This window comes from Taudactylus pleione, unplaced genomic scaffold (assembly GCF_031769625.1).
Source record: "Taudactylus pleione unplaced genomic scaffold, aTauple2 ptg000619l, whole genome shotgun sequence".
Classification (NCBI taxonomy): domain Eukaryota; kingdom Metazoa; phylum Chordata; class Amphibia; order Anura; family Myobatrachidae; genus Taudactylus; species Taudactylus pleione.
Window position 1 is genome coordinate 1,648,686 of NW_028285021.1, and position 17,553 is coordinate 1,666,238.

The 17,553-nt window shown below is 42.6% G+C and overlaps 1 protein-coding gene across 1 annotated transcript in view; it reads right to left on the reverse strand.

The window, feature by feature from the left end:
• Window positions 1-16,924, reverse strand: part of LOC148479635 (PRKC apoptosis WT1 regulator protein-like) — a 119,063-nt gene extending 102,139 nt beyond the window's left edge. The window contains exon 1 of the mRNA XM_088454492.1: window positions 16,876-16,924. The gene's annotated coding sequence lies outside the window, so the exon portion shown is untranslated. The remainder of the gene's footprint in view (window positions 1-16,875) is intronic.
• Window positions 16,925-17,553: the final 629 nt, after the last annotated feature.

Genomic DNA, 17,553 nt, shown 5'->3' on the forward strand with positions numbered 1-17,553 from the left:
ATACAAGTATAGAGATGTGATTATGCAGGTACAGTGATGTATGTATACATATATAGAGATGTGATTATGCAGGTACAGTGATGTATGTATACAGGTATAGAGATGTGATTATGCAGGTACAGTGATGTATGTATACAGGTATAAAGATCTTATTATGGAGGTACAGTGATGTATGTATACAGGTATAGTGATGTTATTATGCAGGTACAGTGATGTATGTATACAGGTATAGAGATGTGATTAGGCAGGTACAGTGATGTAAGTACACAGGTATAGAGATGTTATTATGCAGGTACAGTGATGTATGTATACAGGTATAGAGATGTGATTAGGCTGGTACAGTGATGTATGTATACAGGTATAGAGATGTTATTATGCAGGTACAGTGATGTATGTATACAGGTATAGAGATGTTATTATGCAGGTTCAGTGATGTACAGTAAGTACACAGGTATAGAGATGTGATTATGCAGGTACAGTGATGTACAGTAAGTACACAGGTATAGAGATGTTATTATGGAGGTACAGTGATGTATGTATACAGGTATAGTAATGAGATTATGCAGGTACAGTGATGCATGTATACAGGTATAGAGATGTTATTATGGAGGTACAGTGATCTATGTATACAGGTATAGAGATGTGATTATGCAGGTACAGTGATGTATGTATACAGGTATAGAGATGTTATTATGCAGGTACAGTGATGTATGTATACAGGTATAGAGATGTTATTATGGAGGTACAGTGATGTATGTATACAGGTATAGAGATGTTATTATGCAGGTACAGTGATGTATGTATACAGGTATAGAGATGTGATTATGCAGGTACAGTGATGTATGTATAAAGATATAGAGATGTTATTATGGAGGTACAGTGATGTATGTATACAGGTATAGAGATGTTATTATGCAAGTACAGTGATGTATGTATACAGGTATAGTAATGTGATTATGCAAGTACAGTGATGTATGTATACAGGTATAGAGATGTGATTATGCAGATATAGTGATGTATGTACACACAGGTATAGTGATGTGATTATGCAGGTACAGTGATGTATGTATACAGGTATAGAGATCTGATTATGCAGGTACAGTGATGTATGTATACAGGTATAGAGATGTTATTATGGAGGTACAGTGATGTAAGTATACAGGTATAGAGATGTGATTATGCAGGTACAGTGATGTATGTATACAGGTATAGAGATGTGATTATGCAGGTACAGTGATGTATGTATACAGGTATAGAGATGTGATTATGCAGATATAGTGATGTATGTACACAGGTATAGTAATGTGATTATGCAGGTACAGTGATGTATGTATACAGGTATAGAGATGTGATTATGCAGGTACAGTGATGTATGTATAACAATATAGAGATGTGATTATACAGGTACAGTGATGTATGTATACAGGTATAGAGATGTGATTATACAGGTACAGTGATGTATGTATACAGGTATAGAGATGTGATTATGCAGGTACAGTGATGTATGTATACAGGTATAGAGATGTGATTATGCAGGTACAGTGATGTATGTATACAGGTATAGAGATGTGATTATGGAGGTACAGTGATGTATGTATACAGGTATAGAGATGTGATTATGGAGGTACAGTGATGTATGTATACAGGTATAGAGATGTGATTATGCAGGTACAGTGATGTATGTATACAGGTATAGAGATGTGATTATGCAGGTACAGTGATGTATGTATACAGGTATAGAGATGTGATTATGGAGGTACAGTGATGTATGTATACAGGTATAGAGTTGTGATTATGCAGGTACAGTGATGAATGTATACAGGTATAGAGATGTGATTATGCAGGTACAGTGATGTATGTATACAGGTATAGAGATGTGATTATGCAGGTACAGTGATGTATGTATACAGGTATAGAGATGTGATTATGGAGGTACAGTGATGTATGTATACAGGTATACAGATGTGATTATGGAGGTACAGTGATGTATGTATACAGGTATAGAGATGTGATTATGCAGGTACAGTGATGTATGTATACAGGTATAGAGATGTGATTATGCAGGTACAGTGATGTATGTATACATATATAGAGATGTGATTATGCAGGTACAGTGATGTATGTATACAGGTATAGTAATGTGATTATGCAGGTACAGTGATGTATGTATACAGGTATAGAGATGTGATTATGCAGGTACAGTGATGTATGTATTAGGGGTGAGCGGGTTCGGATTTCTGAAATCCGAACCCCCCCGAGCCCCCCCGATCCGAGTCCGATCCGAGTCAGGCTTGACTTTTCCCGCCTGACTCGGATCTGAAATCGAGGCAAAACGTCATCATCCCGCCTTCCGAGTCTCGCGGGTTTTGGATCCTATATAAGGTACCCGCGTCGGCGCCATTTTCTCACTCGGCTGTGGACAGTGAAGAGGGAGGGTGGGAGTTAGGGCTGTGTAGTGTAGTGTAGTGTAGTGCTGCTGTTGTCCACTACTTCAAAGTCCATAGGGGCTGGCTGTGTTGTGCTGTGCTGCTGTTGTTAATAGGGGCTGTGTCCACTACTTCAAAGTCCATAGGGGCTGGCTGGACTGTGTTGTGCAGTCAGTTCTCCATAGGGGCTGTGTCCACTCCAAAGTCCTGTGCAGTGTCCCAGTCCTAAAGGAGTGCTGTAGTGTTGTCCAGGGGGTGCTCTGTCCATCAGGGGTGCTCACCCCAAGTGCTAAAAAAATAATATATTTTCTGTGTTTGTGAATTGTGTGCGCAGTAGCCGCACGTGCATCAACAAAGTAGTGCCAAGCGTGCGCCTGTGTCATAAGTAAAGGGCCGGCTGGCTTGACCATTAAAGGGTGCTGTAACCCCCGAAAGTACACTCCAGTCCAAACCAAAAAAAATTATTTTTTGTGTTTGTGAATTGTGTGCGCAGTAGCCGCACGTGCATCAACAAAGTAGTGCCAAGCGTGCGCCTGTGTCATAAGTAAAGGGCCGGCTGGCTTGACCGTTAAGGGTGCTGTAACCCCCGAAAGTACACTCCAGTCCAAACCAAAAAAAAAATTATTTTCTGTGTTTGTGAATTGTGTGCGCAGTAGCCGCACGTGCATCAACAAAGTAGTGCCAAGCGTGCACCTGTGTCATAAGTAAAGGGCCGGCTGGCTTGACCGTTAAGGGTGCTGTAACCCCCGAAAGTACACTCCAGTCCAAACCAAAAGAAAAATTATTTTCTGTGTTTGTGAATTGTGTGCGCAGTAGCCGCACGTGCATCAACAAAGTAGTGCCAAGCGTGCGCCTGTGTCATAAGTAAAGGGCCGGCTGGCTTGACCGTTAAAGGGTGCTGTAACCCCCAAAGTACACTCAAGTCCAAACCAAAAAAAAAATTATTTTCTGTGTTTGTGAATTGTGTGCGCAGTAGCCGCACGTGCATCAACAAAGTAGTGCAAAGCGTGCGCCTGTGTCATAAGTAAAGGGCCGGCTGGCTTGACCGTTAAAGGGTGCTGTAACCCCCGAAAGTACACTCCAGTCCAAACCCAAAAAAAATTATTTTCTGTGTTTGTGAATTGTGTGCGCAGTAGCCGCACGTGCATCAACAAAGTAGTGCCAAGCGTGCGCCTGTGTCATAAGTAAAGGGCCGGCTGGCTTGACCGTTAAAGGGTGCTGTAACCCCCAAAGTACACTCCAGTCCAAACCAAAAAAAAATTATTTTCTGTGTTTGTGAATTGTGTGCGCAGTAGCCGCACGTGCATCAACAAAGTAGTGCCAAGCGTGCGCCTGTGTCATAAGTAAAGGGCCGGCTGGCTTGACCGTTAAAGGGTGCTGTAACCCCCGAAAGTACACTCCAGTCCAAACCAAAAAAAAATTATTTTCTGTGTTTGTGAATTGTGTGCGCAGTAGCCGCACGTGCATCAACAAAGTAGTGCCAAGCGTGCGCCTGTGTCATAAGTAAAGGGCCGGCTGGCTTGACCGTTAAAGGGTGCTGTAACCCCCAAAGTACACTCCAGTCCAAACCAAAAAAAAAATTATTTTCTGTGTTTGTGAATTGTGTGCGCAGTAGCCGCACGTGCATCAACAAAGTAGTGCCAAGCGTGCGCCTGTGTCATAAGTAAAGGGCCGGCTGGCTTGACCATTAAAGGGTGCTGTAACCCCCGAAAGTACACTCCAGTCCAAACCAAAAAAAATTTATTTTCTGTGTTTGTGAATTGTGTGCGCAGTAGCCGCACGTGCATCAACAAAGTAGTGCCAAGCGTGCGCCTGTGTCATAAGTAAAGGGCCGGCTGGCTTGACCGTTAAAGGGTGCTGTAACCCCCAAAGTACACTCCAGTCCAAACCAAAAAAAATTTATTTTCTGTGTTTGTGAATTGTGTGCGCAGTAGCCGCACGTGCATCAACAAAGTAGTGCCAAGAGTGCGCCTGTGTCATAAGTAAAGGGCCGGCTGGCTTGACCGTTAAAGGGTGCTGTAACCCACAAAGTACACTCCAGTCTAAACCAAAAAAAATTTATTTTCTGTGTTTGTGAATTGTGTGCGCAGTAGCCGCACGTGCATCAACAAAGTAGTGCCAAGAGTGCGCCTGTGTCATAAGTAAAGGGCCGGCTGGCTTGACCGTTAAAGGGTGCTGTAACCCCCAAAGTACACTCCAGTCCAAACCAAAAAAAAAATTATTTTCTGTGTTTGTGAATTGTGTGCGCAGTAGCCGCACGTGCATCAACAAAGTAGTGCCAAGCGTGCGCCTGTGTCATAAGTAAAGGGCCGGCTGGCTTGACCGTTAAAGGGTACTGTAACCCCCGAAAGTACACTCCAGTCCAAACCAAAAAAAAATTATTTTCTGTGTTTGTGAATTGTGTGCGCAGTAGCCGCACGTGCATCAACAAAGTAGTGCCAAGCTTGCGCCTGTGTCATAAGTAAAGGGCCGGCTGGCTTGACCGTTAAAGGGTGCTGTAACCCCCAAAGTACACTCCAGTCCAAACCAAAAAAAATGTATTTTCTGTGTTTGTGAATTGTGTGCGCAGTAGCCGCACGTGCATCAACAAAGTAGTGCCAAGAGTGCGCCTGTGTCATAAGTAAAGGGCCGGCTGGCTTGACCGTTAAAGGGTGCTGTAACCCACAAAGTACACTCCAGTCCAAACCAAAAAAAAAATTATTTTCTGTGTTTAGCCGCACGTATATATCAAATCGATATAACATAAATGGAGGACCAAACTTTCTCCGATAAAAATAAAATAGAGAAAGATCAAGAACCACTTCCTCCTAGTGCTGAAGCTGCTGCCACTAGTTATGACATAGACGATAACATGCCATCAACGTCGTCTGCCAAGGCCGATGCCCAATGTCATAGTAGAGGGCACATACAATCCCAAATGGCAAAGTTCAGGAAAATGACCTTGAAAAAGACATTTAAATCAGCTGAAGAGAAACGTAAACTTGCCAATATGCCATTTACGACACGGAGTGGCAAGGAACGGCTAAGGTCGATCCCTAATATGTTCATGACTAGTGGTTCAGCTTCACATGACGATGGAAGCCCTCCTCCCACTAAAAAAATCAAAAGAGTTAAGCTGGCAAAAGCACAGCGAAGAACTGTGCTTTCTAAGAAGATATCACAAATCCCCAAGGAGAGTCCAAGTGTGGTGGTGGTTGCGATGCCTGACCTTCCCAGCACTGGACGGGAAGAGGTGGCTCTTTCCACCATTTGCACGCCCCCTGCAAGTGCTGAAAGGAGCACCCACAGTCCACTTGCTGATATGCAAATTGAAGATGTCACTGTTGAAGTACAACAGGATGAGGATACTGGTGTAGCTGGCGCTGAGGAGGAAGTTGGCGAGGAGGATTCTGATGGTGATGTGGTATGTTTAAATCAGGCTCCGGGGGAGACAGTTGTTGTCCGTGGGATGAAAAAGCCCATCACGGTCATGCCTGGGCAGAAGACCAAACATTCCACCTCTTTGGTCTGGCAATATTTCTATCCAAATCCGGACAACAACTGTCTTGCCATATGTACCATATGTAAAGGTGAAATAAGTAGGGGTAGGGACGTCAACCACCTAGGAACATCCTCCCTTATACGGCACCTGCAGCGCGTTCATAAAAAGTTACTGTCAAGTTCAGACACTTTGGCTAAGACCGTAAGCAGTCCAGGGACACCTAAATCCCGTTGTCCTGTTGTATCCAAGCGCCTGCAAACCACACCGTCAACTCCCTCCTCGTCAATTTCCTCCTTAGTCAGGATCGGAAGTAGTCCTGCAGGCCATGTCACTGGCATGACTGACTCTCCTATCCGGGATTCCTCTGGAGGATCCTGCATTGCTATGCCTACTGCTGCCGCTGCTGTTGTTGCTGCTGCTGGGAGTCGTTCATCATCCCAGAGAGGAAGTAGGAACACCACTACTTTTACTAAACAATTGACCCTCCAACAGTCCTTAGCGAGGAGGATGAAGTACGACAGCAGTCATCCTGAATCAAAACGTATAACTGAGGCCTTGACTGCTATGTTGGTGTTAGACGTGCATCCGGTATCCGCCATTAGTGCAGTGGGATTTAGACAATTGATGGAGGTAGTGTGTCCCCGGTTCCAAATCCCGTCTAGATTCCACTTCACTAGGCAGGCGATACCGAGACTGTACAGAAACGTCAGAAAAAGTGTCCTCAGTGTCCTGAAAAATGCCGTTGTACACAATGTCCACTTAACCACGGACATGTGGACAAGTGGAACAGGGCAGACTAAGGACTATATGACTGTGACAGCCCACTGGGTAGATGTATCACCTTACGCAGCAACAGCAGCAGCGTCACCAGTAGCAGCATCTCAGAAATGCCAGCTCGTTACAAGGCAGGCTACGCTGTGTATCACCGGTTTCAGTAAGAGGCACACCGCCGACAACCTCTTAGAGAAACTGAGGGAAATCATCGCCCAGTGGCTTACCCCACTTAGACTCTCCTGGGGATTTGTGATATCTGACAACGCCACCAATATTGTGCGGGCATTACATCTGGGCAAATTCCAGCACGTCCCATGTTTTGCTCACACAATAAACTTGGTGGTGCAGAATTTTCTGAAAAGCGACAGGGGCGTGCAGGAGACGCTTTGGGTGGCCCGAAAAATTTCTGGCCACTTTCGCCATTCAGCGACTGCGTGCCGAAGACTGGAGCGCCAGCAAACACTCTTGAACCTGCCCCGCCATCACCTGAAGCAAGAGGTTGTGACGCGGTGGAACTCAACCCTCTATATGCTTCAGAGGATGGAGGAGCAGCAAAAGGCCATACAAGCCTATACATCCACCTATGACATAGGCAAAGGAGGGGGTATGCACCTGACTCAAGCGCAGTGGAGAATGATTTCCGTGTTGTGCAAGGTTCTCCAGCCCTTCGAACTTGCCACACGTGAAGTCAGTTCAGACACAGCCAGCTTGAGTCAGGTCATTCCCCTCATCAGGCTTTTGCAGAAGCAGCTGGAGAAAGTGAAGGAGGAGCTAAGACGGAGCGATTCCGCTCGGCATGTGGGACTTGTGGATGAAGCCCTTCATTCGCTTTGCCAGGATTCCAGGGTGGTCAATCTGTTGAAATCAGACCACTACATTTTGGCCACCGTGCTTGATCCTAGGTTTAAAGCCTATGTGGTGTCTCTCTTTCCGGCCGACACAAGCCTGCAGAGGTGCAAAGACCTGCTGGTGAACACACTGTCAGCTGAAGCGGAACGTGACACGTCAACGGCTCCTTCTTCATTTTCTCCCGCAACTGGGGCTGCCAGGAAAAAACTTAGGTATCCTAAGCAACCCGCTGGTGGTGATGCAGGGCAGGCAGGACCAAGTTTGGACATCTGGTCCAGACTGAAGGACCTGGCAACAATTTCTGACATGTCTACTGTCACTGCATATGATACTGTCACCATTGACAGAATGGTGGAGGATTACATCGGTGACAGCATCCAAGTAGGCATGTCAGACAGTCCATACCTGTACTGGCAGGAAAAAGAGGCAATTTGGAGGCCCCTGTACAAGCTGGCTCTATTTTACCTGAGTTGCCCCCCCTCCAGTGTGTACTCCGAAAGAGTGTTTAGTGCAGCCGGGAACCTTGTCAGCGAAAGGCGTAGGAGGTTGCTTCCACAGAATGTGGAGAAGATGATGTTCATCAAAATGAATTATCAGCTCTTCCAGGGAGACCAGCCTCCAGAAGGTACAGAGGGACCTGTGGTGGTGGATTCAAGTGGGGACGAGTTAATACTTTGTGAGGATGAGGATGTACACACTGAAGAGGGTGAGGAATCGGTGGATGAGGAGGATGAGGATGACATCTTGCCTCCGTAGAGCCTGTTTGTGCAGGGACACATTAATTGCCAGCTTGTTTTGTGGGGGCCCAAACGAACCAATCATTTCAGCCACAGTTGTGTGGCAGACCCTGGCGCTGAAATGATTGATTTGTTAAAGTGTGCATGTCCTGTTTATACAACATAAGGGTGGGTGGGAGGGCCCAAGGACAATTCCATCTTGCACTTCTTTTTTTTCTTTGCATTATGTACAGTTTGGGGCCTAGTTTTTCTAACTGCCATCCTGTCTGCCACTGCAGTGTCACTCCTAGATGGGTCACGTGTTTGTGCCGCCCACTCGTGTCGCTTAGCATAGTCATCCAGCTACCTCGGTGCAACCTTTTGGACATAAAAACACTATTGTGAGGTGTGAGGTGTTCAGAATAGACTGGAAATTAGTGGAAATTAAGGTTATTGAGGTTAATAATAGCATAGGAGCAGAGAAACCAACAAATTCTGTGATTTTAGCTGTTTTTATGCTTTTTTTTAAAAAAATACAGATCCAAAACACAAAACCCAGAACCCAAAACACGGAAGGGTGGTTTTGGCAAAACCAATCCAGATCCAAAACACGAAGAAAGATCCAGATCCAAAACCAAAACACAAAACACGAAAAGTGGCCGGTGCACACCCCTAGTATGTATACATATATAGAGATGTGATTATGCAGGTACAGTGATGTATGTATACAGGTATAGAGATGTGATTATGCAGGTACAGTGATGTATGTATACAGGTATAAAGATCTTATTATGGAGGTACACTGATGTATGTATACAGGTATAGTGATGTTATTATGCAGGTACAGTGATGTATGTATACAGGTATAGAGATGTGATTAGGCAGGTACAGTGATGTAAGTACACAGGTATAGAGATGTTATTATGCAGGTACAGTGATGTATGTATACAGGTATAGAGATGTGATTATGCAGGTACAGTGATGTATGTACACAGGTATAGTAATGTGATTATGCAGGTACAGTGATGTATGTACACAGGTATAGAGATGTAATGATTATGCAGGAACAGTGATGCAAGTACACAGGTTTAGTAATGTGATTATGCAGGTACAGTGATGTATGTACACATGTGTAGTGATGTTATTATGCAGGTACAGTGATGTATGTACACAGGTATAGTAATGTGATTATGCAGGTACAGTGATGTATGTATACAGGTATAGAGATGTGATTATGCAGGTACAGTGATGTATGTATACAGGTATACAGATGTTATTATGCAGGTACAGTGATGTATGTATACAGGTATAGTAATGTGATTATGCAGGTACAGTGATGTATGTATACAGGTATAGAGATGTGATTATGCAGGTACAGTGATGTATGTACACAGGTATAGTGATGTTATTATGCAGGTACAGTGATGTATGTATAGAGGTATAGAGATGTGATTATGCAGGTACAGTGATGTATGTATACAGGTATAGAGATGTGATTATGCAGGTACAGTGATGTATGTATACAGGTATAGACTCTATAGAGATGTGATGATTATGCAGGAACAGTAATGCAAGTACACAGGTTTAGTAATGTGATTATGCAGGTACAGTGATGTATGTATACAGGTATAGTAATGTGATTATGCAGGTACAGTGTTGTATGTACACAGGTTTAGTAATGTGATTATGCAGATATAGTGATGTATGTATACAGGTATAGTAATGTGATTATGCAGGTACAGTGATGTATGTACACAGGTATAGAGATGTTATTATGGAGGTACAGTGATGTATGTTTACAGGTATAGTGATGTGATTATGCAGGTACAGTGATGTATGTACACAGGTATAGAGATGTTATTATGGAGGTACAGTGATGTATGTTTACAGGTATAGTAATGTGATTATGCAGGTACAGTGATGTATGTACACAGGTATAGTAATGTGATTATGCAGGTACAGTGATGTATGTACACAGGTATAGAGATGTTATTATGGAGGTACAGTGATGTATGTTTACAGGTATAGTAATATGATTATGCAGGTACAGTGATGTATGTACACAGGTATAGAGATGTTATTATGGAGGTACAGTGATGTATGTTTACAGGTATAGTAATGTGATTATGCAGGTACAGTGATGTACAGTCAGTACACAGGTATAGTAATGTGATTATGCAGGTACAGTGATGTAAGTACACAGGTATAGTGATGTTATTATGCAGGTACAGTGATGTAAGTACACAGGTGTAGTGATGTTATTATGTAGGTACAGTGATATAAGTACACAGGTATAGTAATGTGATTATGTAGGTACAGTGATGTAAATACACAGGTATAGTGATGTTATTATGCAGGTACAGTGATGTATGTATACAGGTATAGAGATGTGATTATGGAGGTACAGTGATGTATGTATACAGGTATAGAGATGTGATTATGCAGGTACAGTGATGTATGTATACAGGTATAGAGATGTGATTATGCAGGTACAGTGATGTATGTATACAGGTATAGAGATGTGATTATGCAGGTACAGTGATGTATGTATACAGGTATAGTAATGTGATTATGCAGGTACAGTGATGTACAGTCAGTACACAGGTATAGTAATGTGATTATGCAGGTACAGTGATGTAAGTACACAGGTATAGTGATGTTATTATGCAGGTACAGTGATGTAAGTACACAGGTGTAGTGATGTTATTATGCAGGTACAGTGATGTATGTATACAGGTATAGTGATGTTATTATGCTGGTACAGTGATGTATGTATGCAGGTATAGAGATGTGATTATGCAGGTACAGTGATGTATGTATACAGGTATAGTAATGTGATTATGCAGGTACAGTGATGTTTGTATACATATATAGAGATGTTATTATGGAGGTACAGTGATGTATGTATACAGGTATAGTGATGTGATTATACAGGTACAGTGATGTATGTATACATATATAGAGATGTTATTATGGAGGTACAGTGATGTATGTATACAAGTATAGAGATGTGATTATACAGGTACAGTGATGTATGTATACAGGTATAGAGATGTGATTATGCAGGTACAGTGATGTATGTATACAGGTATAGAGATGTGATTATGCAGGTACAGTGATGTAAATACACAGGTATAGTGATGTTATTATGCAGGTACAGTGATGTATGTATACGGGTATAGAGATGTGATTATACAGGTACAGTGATGTAAGTACACAGGTGTAGTGATGTTATTATGCAGATACAGTGATGTACAGTAAGTACACAGGTATAGTAATGTGATTATGTAGGTACAGTGATGTAAGTACACAGGTTTAGTAATGTGATTATGCAGGCACAGTGATGTATGTATTCAGGTATAGTGATATAAGTACACAAGGCCTGATTCAGCAAGGATACGCATGCAATCGGCCAATTGTTAGGTACTGCGCATGCGTATGCATCGCAGTGCATGTTCGCGAACCGGCAACTACGATCAGGACGCGATCGCAGTGACCATGCAGACCCATCGCAGAGTGATTGACAGGAAGTTCCGTTTGTGGGTGGTGATGGGGAGGGGTGGTCAGCCAAACGCCGGCATGCCAGTGCATTTCAGTGCCGTTACATGGGCGTGCATAAATTATCCACTGCGATACCATACGCAGCCTGAGGCCTCATAGCGTAGCATTCGCTGAAGTAAGCAATTCCTGAGTGAGGTATGACCTGCCATAACTATGTGTATGAGTCCGATGTTACTTGATGTTACCGATTATTTCACTATGTTGCTCCAGTATACGGATGTGAGTAAGGGGAAGTGGGTGTCCTTATGTTAGGCTGCGATCGCAATGTGAATGCAAACATTTACATATCACCGCTGATATTAGCAACTGCATTGCCTGTGTTTAAGCAGAATAGCGATCCTTGTTGAATCAGGCCCACAACAGTTACAGTGATGTAATCATGCAGGTACAGTGATATAAGCACACAGGTATGGTTATGTAATCATACAGGTAGAGTGATGAATGTACATAGGTATAGTGATGTAATCATGCAGGTACAGTGATGTACACTACTGTTCAAAAGTTTGGGGTCACTTAGAAATTTCCTTATTTTTCAAAGAAAAGCACTGTTTATTTTCAGTGAAGATAACATTAAATTAATCAGAAATACACTTTATACATTGTTAATGTGGTAAAGACTATACTAGCTGCAAATGTCTGGTTTTTAAAGGAATATCTACATAGGTGTATAGAGGCCCATTTCCAACAACCATCACTCCAGTGTTCTAATGATACGTTGTGTTTGCTAAGCACATTAGAAGACTAATGGATGATTAGAAAACCCTTGGAAACCCTTGTGGAATTATGTTAGCACAGCTGAAAACAGGTTTGTTCATTGGAGAAGCTATAAAACTGGCCTTCCTTTGAGCTAGTTGAGTATCTGGAGTATCACATTTGTGGGTTTTATCATACTCTCCAAATCGCCAGATAAAGAGAACTTTCATGTGAAACTCGACAGTCTATTCTTGTTCTTAGAATTGAAGGCTATTCCATACGAGAAATTGCCAAGAAACTGAACATTTCCTACAACGGTGTGTACTACTCCCTTCAGAGAACAGCACAAACAGGCTTTAACCAGAGTAGAAAGAGAAGTGGGAGGCCCCGGTGCACAACTGTGCAAGAAGACAAGTACATTGGAGTCTTTAGTTTGAGAAATAGACGCCTCACAAGTCCTCACCTGGGAGCTTCATTAAATGGTACCCGCAAAACGACAGTGTCAACATCTACAGTGAAGAGGCGACTCCGGATGCTGGCCTTCTAGGGAGAGTGGCCAAGAAAAAGCCATATCTGAGACTGGCCAATAAAAGGAAAAGATTAATATGGGCAAAAGAACACAGAAATTGAACAGCGGAAGATTGGAAAAAAGTGTTATGGACAGACTAATCGAAGTTTGAGGTGTTTGGATCACACAGAAGAACATTTGTGAGATGCAGAACAAGTGAAAAGATCCTGGAAGAGTGCCTGACGCCATCTGTCAAGCATGATGGAGGTAATGTGATGGTCTGGGGCTGCTTTGGTGCTGTTAAATTGGGAGATTTGTAAAAGGGATTTTGTATAAGGAAGGCTATCACTCCATTTTGCAACACCATGCCATTCCCTGTGGAGAGCACTTGATTGGGGCTAATTTCCTTCTCCAACAGGACAATGACCCAAAGAACACCTCCAAATTATGCAAGAACTATTTAGGGAAGAAGCAGGCAGCTAGTGTTCTGTCTGTAATGGAGTGGCCAGCGTAGTCACCAGATCTCAACCCCATTGAGCTGTTGTGGGAGCAGCTTGACCGTATGGTACACAAGAAGTGTCCATCAAGCCAATCCAACTTGTGGGAGGTGCTTCAGGAAGCGTGGGGTGACATTTCTTCAGATTACCACAACAAATTAACAGCTAGAATGCCAAAGGTCTGCAATGCTGTAATTGCTGCAAAAGGAGCATTCTTTGACGAAAGCAAAGTTTGAAGGACAAAATTATTATTTCAAATAAAAATCATTATTTCTAACCTTGCCAATGTCTTGACTATATGTTCTATTCATTTTGCAACTCATTTGATAAATAAGAGTAAGTTTTCATGTAAAACAGGAAATTGTCTGGGTGACCCCAAACTTTTGAACGGTAGTGTAAGTACACAGGTATAGTGATGTGATTATGTAGGTACCGTGGTGTAAGTTCACAGGTATAGTGATGTAATAATGCAGGTACAGTGATGTAATCATGCAGGTACATTGACGTAAGTATACAGGTATAGTAATGTAATTATGTAGGTACAGTGGTGTAAGTTCATAGGTATAGTGAAGTAATAATGCAGGTACATTGAACTAAGGACCTGGCTCAGACCCGCTCACTAGATGTGTTTGCGCGCTCGATGAGTATGCAAATTCAGCAAGGCAGGCGATCGCACGGCAAGGCATTAGAATGCCCACTATGTCTTGGCGTTCGATCGCATTGTGTATGCAGATGCCCACCAGCCTGTCTTAAGGCGTCCACTTGCGTACGCCATCTCGAGGAAGTGCATGCAACCATCAGTAACATCGAGTACTATCGGATGCGATCGCAGCACTTGTGGCTGACCATACCTTAGTGCAAGCACTGTGAGCACTTCAGTGTAAAATCCAACCAGGTGATGTGTACGAAGACACTGCCCTTAAATTATGCACGCCTCTGAAACGGTGTTGAGACGCACAGGCACGTCTGCATTCACATCTCCACTCCCCTGTTTCTAGCGGCCAGCCCTGTCACCACCCACAAATGGCTTCTCCTGTCACTAACTCTGCTGGGCAGTCTATGCGCAGCGAGCGAATGCTTCCTGATCTCTCGCACTGGTTCGCGCACGAGCACTGCGATGCGTACACAAGCGCATGTTGTGAACTATCGGCAGCTACGAGCAAACGCATCTTAGCGAGCGGATCTGAATCAGTACACAGGTATAGTGATGAGATTATGCAGGTACAGTGTCGTAAGTACACAAGTATAGTGATGTAATCATGCAGTACAGTGATATAAATACGCAGATATACTGATGTAATTATGCAGGTGCAGTGATGTAAGTACACAGGTATAGTAATGTAATAATGTAATTACACAGGTAACAGGTATAGTGATGTAATCATGTAGGTACAGTGATGTAAATGCACAGATATAGTGATGTCATTATGCAGGTACAGTAATGTAACCATGCTGGTACAGTGATGTAAGTACACAGGTATAGTGATGTAATCATGCAGTACAGTGATGTAAATACGCAGATATAGTGATGTAATTATTAGGGATGTGCAGGCTCGGATAGGTTCGAGTTTGCACGTGGAGTTCGGATTTTTCCCTCCAAAAAAACGGAACTCAGAACGAGGCAAAACGTCATCTTACATGGACGAACATCATCATTCCTGGACAAAAGACCAGGAATGATGATGTTCGTCCATGTAAGATGACGTTTTGCCTCGTTCTGAGTTCCGTTTTTTTGGAGGGAAAAATCCGAACTCCACGTGCAAACTCGAACCTATCCGAGCCTGCACATCCCTAGTAATTATGCAGGTACAGTGATGTAAGTACACAGGTATAGTAATGTAATTATGTCATTACACAGGTATAGTGATGTAATCATGTAGGTACAGTGATGTAAATGCACAGATATAGTGATGTCATTATGCAGGTACAGTGATGTAAGTACACAGGTACAGTAATGTAACCATGCAGGTACAGTGATGTAAGTACTCTCGTACAGTGATATAACCATACAAGTGCAGTGATGCAAGTACACAGATACAGTGATGTAACCATGCAGGTACAGTGATGTAAGTACACAGGTATGGTAATGTAATATTGCAGGTACAGTGATGTAAGTATCTGTACAGTGATGTAAGTACACAGGTACAGTAAAGTAACCATGCAGGTACAGTGTTGTAATTGCAGAAGTGTAGTAATTTAATCATGCAGGCCAGGTACAGTGATGTAAGTATATAGGTACAGTGATGTGAGTACACTGGTACAGTGATGTAACCATGCAGGTACAGTAAAGTGAGTACAGAGGTATAGTAATGTAATCATGCAGGTACAGTAATGTAAGTATTCAGGTACAGTGATGTAAGTACATAGGTATAGTAATGTAATATTGCAGGTACAGTGATGTAACTATGTAGATACAGTGATGTAAGTACATAGGTATAGTATTGTAATACTGCATGTATAGCGATGTAAGTACAGAGGTATAGTAATGTAATCTTGCAGGGATAGTAATATGAGTAAAGAGGTATGGTAATGTAATCTTGCATGTACATTGATGTAAGTATACAGGTACAGTGATGTAAGTACACAGGTACAGTGATGTAACCATGCAGGTACAGTGTTGTAAGTACATAGGTATAGTAATGTAATCTTGAAAATACAGTGATATAAGTAAACAGGTACAGTGATGTAATCATGCAGGTACAGTGGTCTAAGTACAGAGGTACAGTGATGTAATCATGCAGGTACAGTGATGTAAGTATACAGGTACAGTGATGTAATCATGCAGGTACAGTGATGTACGTATACAGGTATAGTAATGTGATTATGCAGGTACAGTGATGTACAGTCAGTACACAGGTATAGTAATGTGATTATGCAGGTACAGTGATGTAATCATGCAGGTACAGTAATGTAAGTACAGAGGTACAGTGATGTAATCATGCATGTACAGTGATGTAAGTACAAAGGTACAGTGATGTAAGTACACAGGTATAGTGATGTAATCATACAGGTACAGTGATGTAAGTACACAGGTACAGTGATGTAACCATGCAGGTACAGTGATGTAAGTACACAGGTACAGTGATGTAACATGCAGGTACAGTGATGTAAGTACAGAGGTACAGTGATGTAAGTACACAGGTACAATGATGTAAGTACACAGGTGTAGTGATGTAATCATGCAGGTACAGTGATGTAAGTACACAGGTACAGTGATGTAACCATGCAGTTACAGTGAAGGGTGAGTGGGTGATGCAATGATACAGGTGGATGACTATTAATAGATTGCCCAGAGGATTATGCAGAGATATTGATTTATGGAGTGTTGAAATGAATCAAGTGATGGGGCAAATGACCCCATGTCTGATACCTCCTTGATGGAGAGAGGATCCCTCTGCTTCCGCCTGCAGTGTGGGAACTCCCTGGGGGAGGAGTGAGACCCCCTGCCCGAAGCTGTGCAGATCAGTCACTGCTTCCCAGAGGACCAGAAACCTCTGATCCTAACAGGAGGAGCCTCACAAACCTTCTCCCCCTCCCTCACACCCCAGACTCCTTATATAGGAAGGTGCATGGGATTTGGCATACTCTGCTTCCAAAGGCAGTGAATCATTTCCTCCATTTAACAAAATTGGGAGAAAGCTCTTTATTATTGCTGTTTAAATTTAGATCAGATTTCGCACTTTCCTAAAGGAAAAAAAAAATAGAAATAAATAAATTGTTGTAGGAGAGAGAGAGAGAGAGAGAGAGAGAGAGAGAGAGAGAGAGAGAGCAATGTAAATTGTATGTAGACAGATCTGTGTGTGTGCTGGGAGCTATCACAGCTGACACAACGAGACACCAGTCATAGACCTTGTTCGTTTCATCTGCATCAAGTGTTGAAAATCTGCAGCTCTTGAACTGTAACACACATCATGCCTTAATAAGTCTGAGGTTGGGACGCATTCTTATCATAAGAACCCTCATGTATCATCCTAATTCTAACTAATGATGACCTCTCACAAACATCTCTTGCATTTGGGGTCTCAAATTCAGTGAAACTTATTTTCTT